We start from the raw sequence: 13,347 nt of genomic DNA, 5'->3' as shown, positions 1-13,347 counted from the left end.
TGGCCCTCTTGTGCCTCAGGATCAAACAGGATGTAAGCCTTGCATAGCCTCTCATAATAATCCCCTGGAGATTCCCTTGTTGCTGGGCATATTCATGGGCCTCTTAAGCCCCTGCTCGGATACCCGAAGGAGAGCCTCTTGGTACCAGCGGATGTGAACCAGCATCTGGAGAGCACCTAGGCCTGGCCAAGGGCACAATATGGCCTCTGGTCCAGGAGAGAGAGGATCTGCCAAGTCCAGAAGTGGTGAGGAGACCAAAGGTGGTGGAGTATCAGGAACGGGGGGTTCTAGAGCAAAATTGGCTCTTCTTCCAGATCACCAGTGAGAATTTGTGGAGGTTGGGACTTCTGTTGACCTTCCTTGGGCCACTTTGTGAAGGCGACTAAGACTCTAGCCTGTTCCTGTTTGTGTCAGGTAAATCAGACCCAAGAGGGAAGGGTTTGGGCAATCTCTAACCAGGAGTCGCTATATGGGAACTGTTCAGGGTGACCTGGGTCCCTGGTGACAACATGCCAGACATGGCAGGCCATTGGGACATCTAAGGTTCCCTCTGAGGGCCATCCTACACCAAAAGTGGGCCATTCTAATTCACATAGGGTCCTTAACTTTCCACGGGTCATCTTAATTCCATAGTCTCCGGAAAACTTCCATTTTTTCTCTGTCCCAACCCCATAATGTTCCTGTGAGACAGAGTCACAACACAGAGAGAGAGGTAGGGATGCCCCTTCTAATGACAGTCAAGTGCCCATCTGGCCGTGTTCTGAAGGAACTTAGGTGAAGCTTAGCCATAGGTGATGCCACCATAGACTGTATGCCGTTCACCACAGAATCACAGATGGGCCCGCTCAGACTCCCTGGGCTTTTGCGGACCTTAAGGGTGCCTGCCCATGGAGCCACAGGTTCAGTCCCAACTGCAGGACCAGGTTGGGCTGCCCATTCACTCACACATTCAGACTAAAAGTTAATACATTCCCTCCCTGGGAATCCCTACCTGTGAAACCTCTAAATGGTCTCTGGCAGGTAATCAGGCTCCCCTTCCACCCTGATAGGTGGGTCTGACAAGGTCAGGGACCCAGGCCTTACTGGTATCCAACATCGGGTCCAGGTCCTCACCTGCCAAGTCTCCTTGAGTCTGGCAGGAATGGCGGAGCAGAGCTGGCCTGAAGTGATAGAGCGAGAGACTGCTAAATATCAGGCAGGGCGTGCCTTCTCCCTTGCAATTCCTAGTTCTGTCACCACATCACTGTTTTCCCAAACCAGTAGTGATTAGGGTTCCCGATCAGGGAATCAAATGCTATGGAACCTGGTCTGGGTCACCCGGAGGAACCAAGCAGCACTTGGAGATCTTGGAAGGCAGGAGGTTTATTTCATACCGGTGGGGCTCAGAAGAGATCACTCTCCAGAGCTCTCAGTCCTGGGGGAAAGCATGGGGGACAATTTATAGTCTATTACTTCTGTATTCCACATTAGTAGTAATTTGGAGCAGGTTGCAAGCAGGGCAAGAAGAACCCAGAAGGGGTTCTTCAGGCAGGGACTGGAATTTCCCTATTGGTCCTGTCGGCCATATTTTAACATAATTTTTCCCTATCAACTGTAGCAGGAGCAACTCTCTTCACTGTCACCCTACTTGCACAGAGGCTTGCCTCTCAATATTCCTGGGACTGGCATGTTGACATCTGCTTTCACATTGGCAGTTGGGCAGTAGAGACTAAGAGAAGTGTGAGAGGCAATTGCACGCTCCTGGTTGATCTTCACTTTTGGCCAACTCACCATCCATACCAAGGAGTGAAAAAAAATTGAGAACCCTTAGGTCTGTACTGTGGAGAAAGGGCAATTTTGAATTGTAAACATGTGTAGAATAGTGTTGGAATATAAAGAATGAATAGTGAATTCAAGATTTTGGCCAAATACATTCCTAGAAAAATTTTGCTAATACATTTTATGGAAATTTATCAAAAAGGTTACTTTTACAACTGCCCTAATTTTACCTCTTTTTTTTTTTTAAATAACTGAGGTATATTCTGTCCCTGGATTAGTATCTGATAAAAAAAAAAAAAAAACAATGTATTTTTCAGTAGGTACAAATTCAAAGTACAAAATAAGCTTTGGTTTTTGCCTATATATAAAGAGACTCTTTATCAAGTAAAAAAACTTAATTGGGTAATCATGTCCCAAACATTGCCTCTCTAGTTATGCAATCTGTTGGGATTTATTTAGATACCATTAGTAGCACTGGTATGAAAATGGTCATCAGAGACACTAGAAGAATTGGAATCACCTATTCCAAGAAACGGTGAAAGCTGACTTCTGACGTGTGTCAGGCAACTGGAGGATTAATTTGGAAATTGATAATTGCCTGCCCCCAGTATTAGCAGCAAGAAGCATATCCTCTTACATGGGCTGTCGTAGATTCCTCCGAAAGTGGTGTTTCATCATTAAAAGCTAAAAAGGAGAAGGAGGAGGATAGATCACAAATCTGTTTTACTCCACTGGAAATCTTTAACTGTTTTATATACAAATCATTTCGACCAACCCCAACTCTCACAGAAGTTTTAACATGCAGATACACTATTGATAATTAGGTTTCTACATTATGCCTAAGGCTGGTTTCTGTCTTTTGAATTGAAAGCTAAATAAAAGCCAATAAAATCACAAATAATTGAACACTATTCCTGATAGATTTCATTTCAAGGGTAACAGAGTATAGCAGAAATCTATAATGGCCTGGCCATGCCTAAAGCCTATCTATTCTTCATGTAAAATATTAGCTTTGAGAACTACAGAGAGCAGATTGAGTATTTGTCTAATTTGTTACATCTCTGTATTCCACAAGCTGACAATTAGGTAAGAGATGTAAATATGTAACTCTAAGATGAGACAGGCTGCCTGGATGGCTCAGTTGGTTAAGAGTCCAACTCATGTCTCAGCTTAGGTCAGGATCCCAGGATCATGGGATCACATCCCAAGCATGGAGCCTACTTAGGACTCTCTATTTCTCTCCCTCTGCCCTTTCCCCCAATTCTTTCTCTCTCTCTCTCTCTCTCTCTCTCTCTCAAAAGAAAGAAAGAAAGAAAAGAAGGAAGGAAGGAAGGAAGGAAGGAAGGAAGGAAGGAAGGAAGGAAGGAAGAGAAAAGATAGAAAGGAAGGAAGACTTCTGATAGTGGCTATATGACATGATTTGGGTCATGACAAAGAGTTTGTTGCTACTTTGAACTCATAGCCAGTGGTCTGTTTCACACCTTACCGTCTTCCAATACTAGTCTCACTGAAGGGTGTAAAATACCTTGTTCTCCATTTGTGGCCCCTCTGTTTCATAGGCCGGAGGCAGGGCTATCTCCTGCTTTCTGGACTGTCTGTTCCTTAAGTTTAGGGACAAATCCCAATGATAGAAAGGAGTGGATGCAGAGCCAAAAGAGAAGCCACATTACACACATGGACAATTTCAAGTACAATTTGTCTTTAGAGGTGATGTGTCTCCTTTAACTCTGACCCCCTTGTGGGAATTCCTTCCCTGGAAGCCTCTATTCTTCCTCTATTCCCATTGAAGTTACCCCCATGAGGCTCCTCTATTACTTCTGAAAAATCCACTCACCTCCTGGGCATGGTTAAATATTCCAGGTATACCTGGTCTGAGCTCTTACACTGAAATCCCAGGCAAATAGTACCTACTATTTCCTCTGCTTGAATTATGAAGAGGAGGATTGTTGAAGGAGATACCAGCAATTGCTCATCTCTTTTAGAAAAGGCTAACTTTCTAATAGAAAAATTAGTGCCCCTCTTAGCCAACTTGCCTAAATGTTTTAGGTCTGCTGAAGAACAATTACACCTGCTCTTGTTTCTGTAACTAGAAGGATTCATTACTGTTTTATTTCCCCCCTCCATTTCAAACACAGTTTATTTCAGAGGTGCTAAGAAGACTGATCTGTTAGATCCCCAATGCCATCAACTGTGGCTCCATATTAGAGTGGAAAAGAAAGATACAATCATCCCTTTGTCAGAAAGAGAGACTTAGAAGAGGAAAACAAACAAACAAACAAAACATCAACAACCTCCAATGACTGTTTTCTGAACTTAAGCTTTTGTTTATTTATGTTGTATCACCAAATGATTTCAATTTAAGGTAGTACTTTAATGCAGAAAAAATTAAAACTATCATATTTGACATTTGAAGTTATGCTGCTTGGCTAGCATGTTTTAAAACATCAGATAAGACAGGCATCAGTGTTTGACAAATTTTTATACAAAATACCTGGTAAGAAATAAGTGAAAGAGAAATAAGTGTCAAGAAATTTCTTTATAAAATTTAAAAGACAAATGCACAGAATTGCAGTAGGTGTATTAACTCCATGTAGAATTTAAAGTGAGTTTTGTGGTTTATAATCCTTTTAAGATCCAATCTGGAAAATTGGTTTTGAACAATGAAAACATGAAATCAAATCATAAAGCAGACTAATGGATAAAGACCATAACACAAATGGACAAATTTATCTTGCCTGTTTAAAATGAGAGTACATTTCTTCTTCTTTTATAAGCACAAAGAAGGATCTATATTAATTTACCTTACAATAATCGTTATTTCCTTTGCAAAATTTTAAGATATTTCTAAGCTCTAATTTCTCTTCACTATTGCTTACTGGTTTAATTCTTTTTTGTGTATGTATATCTGTGTGTGGGGGTGGGTATTTATACACATGCACACACACCACAAAAGTAAAATCATATAGGTATTGATGTGCATAAAGTCAGGGTGTTGCCAAATAGCTATTGCAAGGGCTAGATCAGATGTAGGACATTTAGGGCATAGAATTTACATTGAAATTATCATCTTTGAACTTGAATGTGCTGATAGTCAGTGTCTGCCAGGCACAGACTAGATAAAGCAAGATCAGAAACCACATCTTCTCATTGAGCTTTATCCATTGACTGTTTCTTTGTAACTTTTCAGAACACATTGAAATTCTATGCTGTAGTCACCATGTGACTGGGTTTTAATGTGTGGCAGCATATCCCAAGGGCAGAGCAAATTATGCTACCTGAACCCTTTATCTGTAAGCAGCAATACAACAGGGTGATGTAAAATAGAAGACAGATTTATTTAGACATAAACAATGTAAAAAATATTATTCGATACAAGAAACATAAAATCCAATATCCCAATAAATCTAGCTGGCAAGCCTTACCTTATTGCTAAATGATTGCACAAAAGAACAAACTTTCTTTAATGTTTCCAGGTTGACAAATGCAATATGTTCTGTCTACAGCCTCCTAACTTTGTCAGGAGCTATAAAGTCCTTCTCTCTTGGGTGCCAAAATTTCCAAGGAGGTTTACAGGATTTCAGAGTCTATTCTGTTGCAGCTTACTAAGGGCCTGGCCTTGTATTTGCCCCATGATATTTTCATGAAAACAGCAGACACTGCTGGAGTGTAGTATTACAGAGTTGCTTATATTTTACCTTAAAATCGTTAATCAGTTATAAAAATTATCTGGTCCATCCCATCTCAGACATTAACATGTATGCAGATTACCTGAGGCTCTTGTTTAAAAGAACAGAGTCAGTTATTTTGGGTGAAGCCTTGGATTCTTTGTTTGAACAAGTTCCCAGGTATTGCTAATGCTATGGATCTGAGTCATATTTTGTGTTGTGTTGCAGGGATCTATATGGTCTCATTTGCAAAAGAGAAAAATCTTTCCCAAAGTGGAAAATTTAGAAACTTAAATTTCTACAGACACTTAGGATGGTTGTTTTGGAACATTTATTAAACTCTTACTATCTATGTTCCAGGCCTGTAGCAGGCAGGAGGGATACAAAAATAAGGGTGCCACAATCCCACCCTCGTGGTGTTTAGAAGGTCATGGGGAGCCAGGGCAGAGAAGAGGAGGACTTAACACAGAGCTCATGGCTGGAGTCAGAATCCAGTCCATGGTCCTGCAGAGCTTTTCAGCCTCTCACCTTCTCTACAGGTCTCTCACCCCCTACTTTCCTCTCTACTTTCTCCCATCATTCCAGGCCTCCTATGGTAAACCCTTCCATTATAGAGGCCTGGTCAACAATGACTAATCATTCCTGGATAAGGGATGTGAATATTATCCCATTAAGTAATGTGGCATTCTTGAAGACTTTCAGCATGAAAATGGCACTCAAAGAGCTGGATTCTGTATTAACTATTATATCAGCAGCACCTAGAACACTGTCTGATAGTAAGAATTCAGTAAGCATTTATGGGATGAATGAAGGAAAGAGTGAATGAATGAATGTTCATTTGTATTTTCAGTAGGCTAACTACTTGAATTGAAGGCAATGGATTAAGTGAGAACAAGTCTTCTTTGTGAGAGTTAATGAGAGTGGGTTGATTGCCTGTTCTGTGCCCCTGTACCAAGCCCTGAGGTTGACATTGTCATTTAATCTCATGAAATCCTTCCAATGATCAAAAAGAACAGTAGCTGCAAACTATTTCCTGTCTAGGTTTGAACCCAAGGCTCTCTGACCCCAGGACTTATGTTTTTTTAGTCACTACTACTTCAAATGCATGTTATATATATGATACTTACACAGTGCTCAGCAAAACAATACCATGGTAGGTGCAAATGTAAAATGGCAACAGGAAGTGTGGCAAAATGATTAAGCACTCAAGCTTAGAAGTCCAACATATGTGGTTTCAAATTCTGCCTCTGTCACTTAATAGTGAACTTGAGCAAGTTAACTAACCTCGCAGAGTCAGATTCCTCTTCTGTAAATGGCAATAACACCTACTTTGCAGAACTGCGTGACAGAAAAAGTAATATAATGTACAAAAAGAGTTTCTGAGCATACTTAGCACATACCTACCATTCAATACATGGAAATCATATTTATTGTTGTTGTTAATAAATGTGTTTCAATTTTACTTGGAAAGATATAGGCTGAAGAATAAGGGAAAATTATTTTCAGCAAGGATGTTGTAAGTTAGAGATTTCTCAGAATAAAATGCAGGACAGTTTATTCCTGATGGCTTAATTATAGCCCTACCTAAAAATGCTTTCTAGTTCCACAATTCTTTGTTTTCTTAGCTAAATAAAGAGGGTAATCATAATACTGACCTACTTCATAGATGTCATAAGCAATGCCAAACTCAAGTGTTTAAAATAGTTTGGAAAATGCAATGTAACATAAACATTCTAATAATTATCCTTTCCTCTGAGATCCAATCCCAAACTACTTTCGTAAAGCACCAACTGAACAGTCTATCTCTATTAGGCACTTGTCAATCCAGTCCCGTGAAAATGCCCCCAAATGGTGTGAGAATACATTTTGGGGAGTTTCCATGGCAACCCATAGACCACTTTAGAATGCCTTAAGTTCTCAAGACTCAGCTCTGTTGCAGTCATGATAATCCATCACAATATTGGGCCCGCTTGAAGTTTAGTTCAAACCAATTTTCATTTTTATTGAGAACATCATACTTTCTATAATAATCTTTTCTTATAGTGTGCCTTTCACCTTATATGAAAACACCAATCACCTGCTCCATCTCATAATTATCTTACCATTTACACCTAAGCATATCTCATATGTAAATATCTCTTAAACATCTCTTTTCTTGAAATATTTGCTAGAAGACACCTACCAGACCAATATTTTAGAATACTGTTAAGTTTCTCTGTATTTTTGATGCAAGACCAAATGAAAATCTGGCTTAGTATTCTAACATTTGCAAGAAACACTGGATGATTGTTTGAGGAGAACTGCATAATATTTTCTTGGAACTCGCTTTTCAGTGAAATTGATTGATAATTTCAACTCAGACATCTAGTCTTATAGAGAAAAGTTCTAGGACAATAAAATACTTAACATATTAACAATGCACTTTCTTAGCTGAGAAGAAGGTGCAATTAAGTTGTTCTGATTAATCACATGACAAATAGGAAGACTCCACACCGCAATGAGTGCTGGCAGTCTGAGTCCTCAAATAAAAAGGAACAATTACTTTCAAACCACTATTTAACTTCCAGGAAAATCTTTCCATTATTCAGTGAATTACGCCTTTAGAACACATCTCAGTTGCACATCTCAGCCCACATTGGATAAATACTAAAGCCTTTGTGGGCAGCTTCAAGTGTATTGGCTTGTAGTTTGTGTATCAACTTCAGACTCCTTGCCCCCTGGAAAATCCATTGGAAAGAATTGAAGGATCTTTTTTCTCTTCCTCTGACCCCTCTTTAGAGACCCACAATATTTGAGAACTGTGAGAATTTTTGTGATATTTATATAACTGGGTGGAAAAAAGTACTTGCTAGAATTCCAGAAAAAATGCTTTTCCAAGGCAGTTGAGGCAAGAAAATAGACAATATTTTGACATGACTTGGGGCCTTTTGGTTGCAGCTCCAGTGTTAAGTAGAAAAGAAAAAAATGGTGTAGGTGGGAGAATTGAAGGAAAAGCTTTAGAAAGAAAATAGGCAGTTGCTTGGGAGTGCAATATTTGAATCAGTTGGAACTGATTCATCTATTGGGCTAGAACTGCTGCTTGGTCCAGTCTAGGTCTGAAGGCCCTTCTACCAGGGACTCCAAGGCACCTTGATTGACACTTTTCCCAAAATGGCATGCAGTAGGTGTGAGACAGAAAATTTAGGCCCTATTAACAAAAGAAAGGGATTGAGAATAAGCCAAAACAGGTCTGAAGGATTCTACAAGTAATCTGTGGGTTCTCTACAGGATACAGGGCATCACATGGTAGTAACACAGGTTTTGAAAGGGTAGCAAATGACAGCTAGAAGAAAGTCTGAGAAGCAGAAGCAAACAGGGTGTTTAGGCATGTGGCATCAAAACGCTGTGTGGTGTCCAAAGAGATCCTTTCCTGCAATCCCACAGATCTTCAAGGAAACTCCAAATATCATGATAAAACTAGTGGGTCTGCCTTTCTTGTGCAAGTTAGAGGGCACAGCTCAGTGAGGATTTGGTTCAGAGAGCAGAATGTAAACATCCAAGGAAGATTTGGGGAGGAAACCCAAAGGATCCCTGGAGAAACACAGTGAGGCTGTACCAAGACTATAACAAGCATGATGATAGGCAGTGAGATTGGTTACAAATGTCTTTCAGTGACAATGAGCCTTTATTTTGAGAGAGGTTTCTATGGCTCTTTGTTCTTATTTTTGTCATTGTTTGCAGGTGGGAAAAGATCCAGGGCCATCCGAGCGGGTGCAAATCTGGAACCAACTGTCCAGGTACTCAGAGCCTGAAAACAATGTTCAAACAGGAACAGTAATGTTTAAATTAACACCAAGGATACCCTTGAAAGAAACATATGGGCAATTTGACTTTAGAGATAAGGAAAGAAAGGAATTCTCTTAAGTTTTGTTTGATAGGAGGATATAAGTTTTGAATGGATGTTATATGTATAAAACTGTATCTTTGTAAGCGTTGAGTTGATGGGGATTTTTCTACCTGCCCTCTGTCCAACCATCACCATCATGACCCACTCATCCCCAGTTATGAGAACCTAGTAACTGCCCTGAGTCATTCTACTCTACACAAAATTCAATTCATCTCCATTGTATTCACATGGAATATATAAATTCTCTTTCATTCAGTGCCTGGGACACTGGACAAAGTATCTGTCATAGGGATTATCTGCTTATCCAACGTTCATGAAATACATTACTGATATGGGTTGCTGAGGGAACCTACTGGCTCTCGATTTCTGGAAATCATAGGTAGACAGCTTTTCACTCTGTCAGGTTTCAGATGCTAGGACCCAACCTTTTGGACTGAAGATACCTTCGCTATTACTTTTATTATACCAATCATCCTGCTAAGAATATGTTAAGGCACATCACTTTAAAGTTAATTAAGCTAAATTTGGGTATTTTGTTGTTGTTGTTGTTGTTGTTGTTTTTAAGTAGGCTCCATGCCCAATGTGGAGCTTGAACTCATGACCCTTCAGATCAAGGGTCACAAGCTCAGGGGCACCTGGATGACTCAGTCGGTTGAACATCTGTCTCAGATCATGGTCTTGAGGCTGTTGAGTCAGTGCAGAGCCTGCTTTGGATCCTTTGTCTCCCTCTCTTTCTCTGCCCCTCACCCCTGCTGGTGCACTATCTCTCGCTCTCTCAGAAATAAATAAACCTTAAAAAAAAAAAAAAAGAGTCACATGCTCTACTGACTGACCTAGCCAGGTGCCCCAAGTTTGGGTATTTTAAAAGACCCTTTATGATTCCCTGAATTAAGTGTAGGATGTCTCCAAAATACATTAAAATTCCTGATTTAGGGGCATTCATTTGAATGAACCAAAAAATTACTCCAGGCTCTTTTTGTTCTCTTAGCAAAGCACCACCATGTGCTTTCATAGCCTCTATTTGATTAGAGGTGTACTAGTCTTGGCATTTAGAAAACAAAAGTTGAATATTTATTTTGGCTATATGGAATGAAGAAAAAACATTCTATTTGGTCACAGGACCATGACAAGATCTTTTGAAACTTATCTTAAGCACTACTTTTAGTGGCCTGATACGCTAGTTCCCATTCAATCATGAATCATCTGCCAGTATTTAGCTAGAGACAAGTTTTTTCAGAGCTAAGAACCATTGAGTGGTGTCTGATTATAACAAATTCTTCTCTTTGTTTAAGAAATTATTTGAAAGCTTGTTAACCATATCTTCATATAAAACCTTCAGTTCTATAGTTGTTTCATATTTTCAAAATATAAAAGTTGTTTCATATTTTCAAAAGCACTGAAACTTGCTGGATACTAATCTTTCTAGATCTGTGCTAATAATAAAACATAAACCATCTCTGTATTGAAACTGTGGCCTACCCAGGAAGACAATACTATTCTCTGATGAGTTTTTGAAAGCCCATGTGAATTGTTCATAAAGGTAGCAAGGAATGTTCATCTCTTCTTACTGAAGATCTATTTCACTTAGAGTTACCTCCACTCATACTAGACTGATTCTTAGTCTAACTAGGACATGGTCCAGAGTTGGACCAATTTATGTGCTGTCTCAAACAGACTAATAATTTGGCATGCCTTCAAATCTATATTTCTTAAATATTATTTTAATATTTATGTAAAGCTGAGGGGATAGAAAAGAAGGGGTTAGGGGCAGCCTGGATCCTTCCTCTGTTTCTGTAGGCAATTCAACTCCAGCCTAAACTTGTACCTCCATCCCCCACTAAGCATAGGGACCCCCATCTAGGTATTAAAGTCAGTTTTTTACCATCTGCTATCACTCAAGCATACTTCCTGGTATAGCCTTGATGTTAGAAAAGTAGAACTCAATGTGATAACAAAGAGAAAACCGTTATTCTTTTCTTCATTGTTCCTTAAATCCCTCCTGTAGACTAATTCCTTCCTTGCCAATGGATGAAATGTTAGCTTTACGTGCACTTGTAGATAATGTTTTAAAAGTCCTCTAGGAGCTTCTAGACAAAGCACAATATCAGTAATTAAAACATCCTTCCAGTATAGTACTCAAAATTGCAAACTGCAATCAGATTGAAACCTTCTTTCTTCCTCTGTATTGGGCTACTTTCAGCTGAAAGCTGTCTCCCCTATCTACAATTGACACAGTCCAAGACATCCAGTGGATGTCTGAAATTGGACATGGTACCCAACCCTATATATACTATGTTTTTTTAACATGCATTCATACCTATGATAAATTTTCCCTTATAAATTAGTCATGGTAAGAGATTAACAACAGTAACTAATAATAAAATAGAATAATTATAACAATATACTACAATCATGCCCCGTCCAGCAGGTCGGTCAATGCAGGTTCCTGAGGGAGGGATTGAGAATGGGGTAGGGCAGGGAGCACAGAGAATGGAGGCAAGACAAAGTCTCTGATCAAGCCTCCTTTACTGAGAGAACACAAACATCTTATAAAGGGTTCAAGGCGGGAAGCAAGGCACCTGACCTAGGTCGGTTGCTAGGAAACAGGGTCAAGTGATTAAGGGGAAATGGAACTGCAATCTCAGCACAGCGCCTGAGGGGCCGAAACACAGCCCTGCCTGCAGGCGGCGGATCTTTGTTCTTCTGGCAGCTCCCCAAATTTCTGTAATGTGGTCTCTCTCAAAATATCTTATTGCCTTGTATTCATCTTTGTTCTTGTGATGATGTTAGATGATAAAATGCCTATGTGATGAGATGAAGTACGGCAAATGACATAGGCATTGTGACATAGTGTTATGCTACTATTGACCTCTGATCATATGTCAGATGGAGGGTCATCTGCTTCCGAACTGCAGTTAACTGCAGATAACTGAAACCATGGAAAGCAAAACCATGGATAGTGAAACTGGCTAAGTAGGGACTGCTCAATGGTGAAATGGATGCACAGTCAGGCTCTTCTTAGCCTCTTCATTATTCTCTGCCTTGTACTTAGTGTAGAACACTCCATTTTTATTAAACTGACTCAGCCTTCTGCCCTAGTTGGGGTTACAAAGAAAAGCTAGGCAGCAGAAAAGGCCTTCCTGGGTGATGCAGTTAAGGCATACATGCTCTTTGAGCTTGATGTATGTCCAAGGCTCTCTCCCTCTTGGGTGTTTCTGAATGTTTTCCTAAGATTTACCAACTGGGAATATCCAACTGTATTTCATATAATTTGGAGATGTGTCTCTTTGTATAATTCTTGCCCCAGCCTCTGATCATTTGCAAATAGTTGATCCCCACTGTTTGGAATTCCAGTCATCCTTCATCCTGTCTGTTAAGGCATAATCCAAATCAGCCACTTCCTAAAGCAGCCTTCTTTTATCTATCACATCAAGGCAGACTTGGGAGACAGCTTTACTACAGTACACTTATAGCCTTGTTCTCCATGTAGGCCACATAGGCAAGGCTTGACCAGTCTGATTCAAGCCTTGGCTAAATGCCCTGCAATTCTTCCCAGAACAAGGGGAGATAAGCAGCCTTGTGAAGAGCTGCCCAATGAGTTTTTCATCTGCCTTCTTATCTTGTGAGAGACTGCCACAGGATCATTTCTCATCTACCTTCCTAATTTCTGCTGAGCACAGGGCTTTCCACCCACTTCTCCCCTTCCTCCTTCTGATGGAAATGCAGACTCCTGTGTAAGTCCATAAAACTTCTTGGCTATAGTTTGGAGTTGACTTCTCAGCAGTAGACTGGCTACTACCCATGCCACCCTTCACATTAGGTGTCATCTCCACACCTGTCCTGTGGGAGAGGCACATGGCGAGCTGACACCATGGTGACCTTGCTTTTGCCATGTAGTCAGAATCTATCTGAATCCACTTGGGCCTACTGTCACATTGGCTAGCCAAGTCTCTGGGAGTGTAGCAAGCCTACCTAGTAGTTTCCATAGTGACCCTTGTGACTCTTACCCACCTGCTGCTGCTTAGAGACTGTTGAACC

At 40.2% G+C, this 13,347-nt stretch overlaps 2 long non-coding RNA genes across 2 annotated transcripts in view; one reads left to right on the top strand and one right to left on the bottom strand.

Annotated features, from left to right (window-relative positions):
* The window catches only part of LOC115293879, an 89,842-nt gene extending 80,641 nt beyond the window's left edge, over positions 1-9,201 (top strand). The window contains exon 4 of the long non-coding RNA XR_003909646.1: positions 9,144-9,201. This is a non-coding gene — a long non-coding RNA (uncharacterized LOC115293879). The remainder of the gene's footprint in view (positions 1-9,143) is intronic.
* On the bottom strand, positions 2,424-11,804 carry LOC115293880. Its single transcript, XR_003909647.1, has 3 exons — positions 11,718-11,804; positions 6,708-6,761; positions 2,424-2,442 (listed from the first exon to the last, which is right to left on the bottom strand). It is a non-coding gene; the product is annotated as an uncharacterized LOC115293880 (long non-coding RNA).
* Positions 11,805-13,347: the final 1,543 nt, after the last annotated feature.

The sequence above is a fragment of the Suricata suricatta genome, chromosome 6, assembly GCF_006229205.1.
Source record: "Suricata suricatta isolate VVHF042 chromosome 6, meerkat_22Aug2017_6uvM2_HiC, whole genome shotgun sequence".
Classification (NCBI taxonomy): Eukaryota; Metazoa; Chordata; class Mammalia; order Carnivora; family Herpestidae; genus Suricata; species Suricata suricatta.
This window is presented reverse-complemented; position numbering and strand designations above follow the sequence as displayed.